This window comes from Myotis myotis, unplaced genomic scaffold (genome assembly GCF_014108235.1).
Source record: "Myotis myotis isolate mMyoMyo1 unplaced genomic scaffold, mMyoMyo1.p scaffold_m19_p_12, whole genome shotgun sequence".
Taxonomy (NCBI): Eukaryota; Metazoa; Chordata; class Mammalia; order Chiroptera; family Vespertilionidae; genus Myotis; species Myotis myotis.
This window is the reverse complement of record NW_023416316.1, coordinates 74,123,162-74,131,451: the sequence shown is the minus strand read 5'-3', so window position 1 is coordinate 74,131,451 and position 8,290 is coordinate 74,123,162. Positions and strand designations below refer to the sequence as shown.

General features: G+C 51.6%; 1 pseudogene; it reads right to left on the bottom strand.

Moving 5' to 3' along the window:
* Positions 1 to 5,884: 5,884 nt before the first annotated feature.
* Positions 5,885 to 7,643, bottom strand: LOC118667654 (annotated as a pseudogene).
* Between the last annotated feature and the right edge of the window lie 647 nt (positions 7,644 to 8,290).

Below are 8,290 nucleotides of genomic sequence, written 5' to 3'. Positions count from 1 at the left end.
CTGCCTCCCAAAGACCTCTGACTTGATTGTGGAGTGTATCATCTTAGACCAACTAACAAGATGGAAAGGACTTCATGGTATGTTCAAGAATACAGCTCTCCTAGTCCCAGCAGTATCAGCCATACATGAAATAGTAGCTATCCCTTAGAGAAGAAGTTTATCCCCACGCTGCTGCCTGGGGCAAAGCTGCTGGCTCAGCAGGGCCCTACATCCACAGAGGTTACTCTGAGCAGCCCTTGTTTCCCTGATGGTGTAACCAGTTGAAATCACTCAGAGCCTGTGACTATTCAACCTGTCACTATGCAGACCCAAAACTTGATGTGTTCTCAACTCCAGCCAGCATTCCCTTTGATCAAACTCGGTGTGTTTTTATTTACTCTTGGGCTCTTACTGTGCCTACCTGACATGTCATATGTAACGCACGCCACAGAATGACAAAAGCAGCCCCCTGGTTCTGTGAACTGTGGGGAAAGGCACAGCTGCTGAGCATCATACCTGGGTTATTTAACTAGATGCCATGGTAAGAGACTATTCTCTGACAAAACTGACTGGAATCAAGTTGTTGATGAAGACTTCACTACCCTGATAGCCAGCATTGCTACCTGGATCAACTGTCCTACTGACAGCAAAACGTCCACCATCATGCACTGGATACAAGGTAAAGGTCTCTGTTTATCAAGTGCCTCACTTGATGTAATTTGATATTAGAATCTATACTTTATTTTCTTCTGGATTAATAGGCAATGTTCAATATACCATTTTATTAATTCACCCCTTTCCTACTGATTTTAAATGTCTTCATATGCTAACTTGTCATTTGTAAAGATATTGCCTGTGGGGCTGCTCATGGCCCATTTCCTACATTCTGTTATACTAGTGTCTCGGTGTACAGATTCATGCACATTGAAAAGAAATTAATTAGAAGAAATATTTTAATATCTCTATTTGTGTCTTGCTAATAAAAAGAAAATAGGATTCTACCGAGTCTCCTATCTACCTACTCCGGACTTCTGTCAGGATCAAATGAGATGAGGCATGGGAAAATGCTTCACAAACATTTGGTTAAACTATAAAATGTTTGCACCTGGCTATAAAGCAAGTTGGGTTCCTGGGCTGAAGAAACTCCAAGGAGGCTAGTTGCTAGGGAGAGGAAGCTGGGCGTTGCTACGTGACGCCATTACCTGGTGCTCACAGACCCTTTCCAAGATGGGCTGGGCTGTGGGCCGCATTTTGCGCCAGGGGGTCTTGGCAGCATTGGCTGCAATTTGGTGGGGTGTTGCTCCAGGGTGGTGGCGGGGTCTGTGTCCCACTTGGGGGAAGCCGAGTGTTGGTTTGTTGGCACCAGGTCTGTGGTGCCATTTATTTTTAAATGGCCAGTACGTGTCATGGCAGCTCCTGCATTGAGCGTTTGCCCCCTGGTGGTCAGTGCTCATCATAGCACTGATGGTTGCAATGGTCGGATGGTTGAACACTTAGCCTTTTATATGTATAGACTAGGGGTCCGGTGCACGAAATTCGTGCACTGGGTGTGTGTGTGGGGGGGAGTGTCCCTCAGCCCAGCCTGCCCCCTCTCACATACTGGGAGCCCTCAGGCGTTGACCCCCATCACCCTCCAATCGCAGGATCGGCCCCTTGCCCAGGCCTGACACCTCTGACAGAGGTGTCAGGCCTGGGCAGGGGACCCTCATTTCCCCCCATCACTGGTTCTGCCCCCAGCCCAGGCCTGATGCCTCTGGCCCAGGCGTCAGGCCTGGGCAGGGGACCCCCAGACCCCTCCGATTGCTGGCTCTGCCCCTTGCCCAGGCCTGATGCCTCGGCCAGAGGCGTAGACCCCCATCACCCTCGGATCGCCTGATCGGCCCCTTGCCCAGGCCTGATGCCTCCACCAGAGGTGTCAGGTTTGGACAGGGGACCCCCATCTCCCCCTGATCACTGGCTCTGACCCCCGCCCAGGCCTGAGGCCTCTGGCCCAGGAATCATGCCTGGGCAGGGGACCCCCATCTCCCTCTGATCGCTTGCTCCACCCCCTGCCCAAGCCTGACGCCTCTGACCCAGGCTTCAGGCCTGGGCAAGGGGACCATCATATCCCTCCAATCCCCGGCTCCGCCCCCCACCCAGGCCTGATGCCTCTGGCCCAGGCATCAGGCCTGGGCAGGGGCCCGCCCAGGCCTGATGCCTTGGCCAGAGGAGTTGACCCTCATCACCCTCCAATCACCAATCACCGAATCGGCCGCTTGCCCAGGCCTGAGGCCTCCGGCAGAGGTGTCAGGCCTGGGCAGGGGACTCCCAGCTCCCCGCAATCTCCCGCTCTGCCCCTGCCCAGGCCTAACACCTCTGGCCGAGGCGTTAGGCCTGGGCAGGGGACCCCCAGCTCCCCACGGTTGCAGGCTCCGCCCCTGCCCAGGCCTAACGCCTCTGGCCGAGGCGTCCGGCCCGGGCAGCGGGGACCCGCAGCTGCAGTGGCCCCGTGATCGTGGGCTCCACTTTAGGCCCAGGCAAGGGACCCCTAGCTCCTGGGACTGCCAGCATCGACCGTGCCCAGCTCCCATCGCTGGCTCCACCCCTACTTCCTGCTATCACTGGCCAGGGCGGCAAAGGCGCCTGATTCTCCGATCATGGCTGGGGGGCAGGGCAAAGGTGGCCCCAGGGCCGCCTTTGCCCTGCCCCCCACCTCTTAGCTCCCCCCTGGGTTTCTGATCACTGTCAGTGGCAGGGGGCTTCTTCCTGCTTTCCCTTTTGCCTCCCTGCATTGTGCCTACATATGCAAATTAGCTGCCATCTTTGTTGGCAGTTAACTGCCATCTCAGTTGGCAGTTAATTTGCATATAGCCCTGATTAGCCAATGAAAAGGGTAGTGCCATATGCCAATTACCATTTTTCTCTTTTATTAGTGTAGACTAGAGGCCCGGTGCACAAAAATTTGTGCACTTGGCGGGGGGGAGGTCCCTCAGCCCGGCCTGTGCCCTCTCACAGTCTGGGACCCCTCAGGGGATGACCATCTTCTGGCTGAGGCCTGCTCCCCAGGGGATTGGGCCTAAGCTGGCAATCAGACATTCCTCTGGCAGTCCGGCAGTCCTCAGGGGATGTCCACTTTCCAGCGGGGAACAGACCTAAGCTGCAGTCAAACATCCTTATCACTGCTGAGGAGGCAGGAGAGGCTCCCACCACCACCGCTGTACTGGCAGCCATCAGCCTGGCTTATGGCTGAGCAGAGTTCCTCCATGTGGGAGCTCACTGACCACCAGAGAGCAGCTCCTGCATTGAGCATCTGCCCCCTGGTGGTCAGTGTGTATCATAGTGACCAGTCATTCCCAGTCTTTCTGCTGTTAGGGTCAGTTTGCATATTACCCTTTTACTATATAGGATAGAGGCCTGGTGCACAGGTGGGGGCCGGCTGGTTTGCCCTGAAGGGTGTCCCGGATCAGGGTGGGGGTCCCGCTTGGGTGCCTGGCCAGCCTCGGTGAGGGGCTGATGGCTGTTTGCAGCTGGTGGCACCCTCTTCAGGGTGGGGGTCCCCACTGGGGTGCCTGGCCAGTCTGGGTGATGAGATGATGGCTGTTTGCAGCTGGTCACACCCCTTTCATGGTGGGGGTCCCCACTGGGGTGCCTGGCCAGCCTGGCTGAGGGGCTGATGGCTGTTTTCAGGCTGGCAGGCGACTGAAGCTCCCAACCTTTCCTTTTTTTCTTTTTCTTTTTCTATTCTGGGATTTATTTACCTTCTATGGCTGTCACTGGAGCTGAGAGCCGGCTTTAGCTCTGGGGCCAGCTCCAGCTTGAGGCCTCGGCTGCTGAAAGCAGGCATCTGGGGTTTGTTTGGCTTCTATAATTGAAACACTGTTGCAGCTCCAGCTCTGAGGCCTCCGCTGCTGAAAGCAGGTTTCTGGGGTTTGTTTAGCTTCTATAATTGCTACATTGTTTCTTAGAGTGAAGCTCAGAGCCGGGCAGTGGCAGGCAGGGAACCTTGGCTTCCGCCATCACTGGAGCAAGCAAGCCTCCCGTTCGCTTCAGCTGCCTGGCTGCGGCTGCCATCTTGGTTGGCAGTTAATTTGCATATCGCCCTGATTAGCCAAAGGGAAGCCTGTCAGAGGTATGGTTAATTACCATGTTTGTCTATTATTAGATAGGATAGATATAGATTAGTAACAGATCCTCCTTTTGTGAACAGGGCTACTTTTTGTGAGCCCAAGTACTCCATATTTCTGGCCAGATACTGAAGGTTTCACTGAAAGATGTTTGAATCAAGTTTACAGAAGGAGAATACCTCCCAGGAGGTTGGAAATGGAACATCACAGACCCGTTACATGTTACTCTAGAGCAGTGGTCAGCAAACCGCAGCTCACGATCCACATGCGGCTCTTTGGCCACTTTGAGTGTGGCTCTTCCTCAAAATACCACGTGCGGTCACGCAGGTACAGTGCGATTGAAACTTCGTGGCCCATGCGCAGAAGTCGGTTTTTGGAAAGGAGACAGACAAAACAAGTATACAAGATGAGTGTGGATGGGAGAGTTGGAAGGGGTGACCTCAGCAAACGTACCTCAATCAGATTGAGGACATTTTTAGCAAAGGCCAGCTTAGGAGTACCCTAATTAAGTTAATAACAATGTACCTACCTATATAGTTTAAGTTTAAAAATCTGGCTCTCAAAAGAAATTTCAATCGTTGTGCTGTTGATATTTGGCTCTGTTGACTAATGAGTGTGCCGACCACTGGGCTAGGGCTACCAGCAGCCTTGCCAAGAAGATGCATCTGCAATAAGAGAAGATAATGTCCAGTTAGTGCTATATTCCCAGAAAATCAAGAAATTATTGTTTACTCTGTTTTTATGATAGTTGGTAATATATAGAAAGCCTCATTCTTTCTTAAAAATATTTTCTTGGATTCTTAAGATACTTAAAATCATCTCCCTAACTCCCCCTTTTCTATAGAATCATTGAGGGTTATGACTGGACTTTCTATCATGTACAGGATCATCCACCCACCAGGATGAAACCAATTCACCCCAGTGGCCTGAGGCATTCAGTGGAGGCCAGGTGGCAACGTCTCAGCTGGAGGCTCTGGGCTACGCTGTAGTTGTGACTGCTCTCATCTCCCTGCCTGGGTGATCTCCTTTCCAGGTCACGGACTTTTTTTTTTTTTTTTTTTTTTTAAGAAGGGAAAAGGATTTATTAGCACACTTCCAGGACAGGGACCCGGGCGGTGGCTGGGTTCATGTTCTCACATTCAGAGGGAGGAGGCATCAGTGAGACCCGCCTGACTGCCTTCACTCCTTCTGATGTGCACAGCTTGGTGTTCACAGACCCCTCTCCTCCTGCAGGGAGGAACAGGACTCGGGATGCCGACTTGGGAGGGTGCGGGTGGCTTGGCTTTACTCTTGGCCTTTACAGGCAGAGCTTGGGCTGGGGATCCAGGGCATCAGCCACTCAGTTCACAAGGAGCGACACTTGGGTCTAAAAGGAACGGGCCACGGGGGCTCGCAGGTCAGCTGCACCAACCCCACTGCTCGGCTGCTCCACTCGGTGATGCTTCCAGGTGATTTTGACTTTATTTATAAACAAGATGAAAATCCAAGCAGCATTAATTTAGAGCAGTGGTTCTCAACCTTCCTAATGCCACGACCCTTTAATACAGTTCCTCATGTTGTGGTGACCCCCAACCATAAAATTATTTTCGTTGCTACTTCATAACTGTAATTTTGCTACTGTTATGAATCGTCATGTAAATATCTGATATGCAGGATGTATTTTCATTGTTACAAATTGAACATAATTAAAGCATAGTGATTAATCACAAAAACAATATGTAATTATATATGTGTTTTCCGATGGTTTTAGGCGATCCCTGTAAAAGGGTAGTTGGACCCCCAAAGGGGTTGCGACCCACAGGTTAAGAACCGCTGATTTAGAGGAACAAAAAGGCTTTAAAAGCAAACATGGAGTGGCAGGACAAGGAGTTGGTGAGCATCCAGAAGAGGAGGAGGAAGCAGGAAGAGCCAGTATTCCACCCGCTGCCAGATGTGCTTCTGCATCTCTGTGGCCGGGAGCCCCTTCCTTCCTGCTCCTTGGCTGGCGGCCAGACAGCCCAGGGGACACTGAGTGATTTTAGGACGAGCCCGGCAGCCCTGTCTGGCCACCGACAGGAGGACTGCATGAATTTACCGCCATCAACCTCCCGCGTCACCGTCACCAGAGTGAAAAGCTTTTAACTCTCCTGTCCAAAGTCCTCTGAGAATTTCTTCACTTTCAGGAGGTCATCTGCATTCACTGTGGGCCGGGTGGTGGCCAAAGACCGGGGCATGTCCAACATGCAAACCACAGGCTCTAAGAGTTTGTCACTAGGGACATCCATCCCAGTCATCTCCATGGCCCCTGGGTCCCCTGGAGAGCATGGGGTCAGGAGGTCATCGGTCACAATGTTAGGGTTGGTGCGGGAAGGGACCTTTCTGAGGTATGTTGCTGACTGTACTTTTCTCACGGGCTGCGTGAGGGAGTCCCGCACACGATGCTGATGTCGGCACCTGAGTAGCCCTCTGTCTTCCGGGCCAGCTCCTGGATACTGGCGTCCGTGAGGCTGTGTGGCGTGCTGCCCAGATGCAACCAGAACATCTGGGAACGGGCAGCCTCCTCCGGCAACGGGATGTGAATCCGCTTTTCAAACCTCCTTCTAAAGGCCGAATCCGACACCCAGGGGATGTTTGTGGCACCAAGAACCAGAGTCCCATCGTTGTTATTCCCACTCCTTGCATCTGGACCAAGAACTCTGTTTTGATCCTTCGGGCAGCCTCGCCCTCATTTTCATTGTGGGATCCGCAGAGGGAATCCACCTCGTCGATGAAGATTACGGAAAGCTTGTGCTGCCTGGCCAGCTCAAACAGGTTCTTGACTAGCTTCTCATTCTCCCCAACCACTTAGACATCAAGTCTGAGGAGGACACAGAGAAGAAGGTGGAGTTGTTGCCCTCTGTTGCCACCGCTTTGGCCAGGTAGGATTTCCTGGTGCCTGGGGTCCAAAGAGCAGTATCCCTCGCCAAGGGTGCGCTTGCCTGTGAACAAGTGTGGGAATTTAATGGGCAAAATGACAGCTTCTTCCAGGGCCTCCTTGGCCAACTCCAGCCTGGCCCTGTCACTCCACTGAATGTTGGGCTTCTCCATCATGACGGCACCCGTCAGTTGTTCTTGCAATTTCTTTTTCTCTGGATTCCCCCCTGCACTGTCACTATCACTGCCCTTGCTCTCACTCTGGCTCTCTGTGACTGGCTTCTTGCCGTGCTTCTCTTTGTTCCATAGGTAACCCTTCAGCTTCTCTGCCCGGTCTAGGCACTGCATGCACTTGGCTCGAATGCTCTCCTTGGCCTCGTCGCTGTGTGCCTCATATTTGATAGCGTGTGGGAAACCCTCCACCGCGCGCTGGTGGAGCCGGAGCGCCTCTTAATTCTTGGCTTTATCCTCTTCTGTGGCTTTTGTCACCAGATCAATGGCTTTCTGGAGGGTTGGCCTTGTCATTTCATCTCCTGGGTCCGCCTCACACCCCGCGGCGCTGCTTGCGGTCTTGGTCTGGCCTCCGAGAGCCAAGGTGCTGGGTCCGGCGCGGGGAGCCCCATGGGTCCACGCTGGGCGCGGGGAAGGGTGGTCGCTGGCAGCCCCAAGTCACGGACTTTTATTCCAACAGGTGGATGCCTCATCTAGAGACTCTGCCCGCCTGCCCGCCTGCGAAGGGACTTCAAGCTAATAATGAAAAGTCTCCGTGAGGGCAGGGATTTTTATCTGTTTTGTTCATAATGTATCCCAAGTGTCTAAAACGGTCCCCGTATATGCTGGGCACTCAGAAATATTTCTTGAAGATAGAATTATCAAAGTGAAATCTGAACTCTTATTTTCCTTTTGATGCTGCAAATTCTCTTTGAGATTATTCACCATTTATTGTAGTTAAAGAAAATTATTAATGTAGCTCCCACTCAAAGACTTTTGTTTTGCACAATTTTCTAAAATTGTTAAAAGATACTTAACTTGCTCTTAATATTCAGATGTGTACACTACTGTCTTTCAGATCTTTTCAATAAACTGGTATACCCAATTCAAAATTTTATCTACATATCTATCCATTTTTTATTAGCATTTTAAGAGTTCAGGCTTTCATTGTAAGCACCAAGTCAAGCAATATTGTAAACCAATAGTAATGGTAAATCAGATTTTCAGTGTCAACCAAATGGGAGACAAAAGAATTGGTTTTCAGGACCATCCATTTAATCCACTGTACCTAGTTACATTCATTTTTACTTCCAAATCGTCATGCT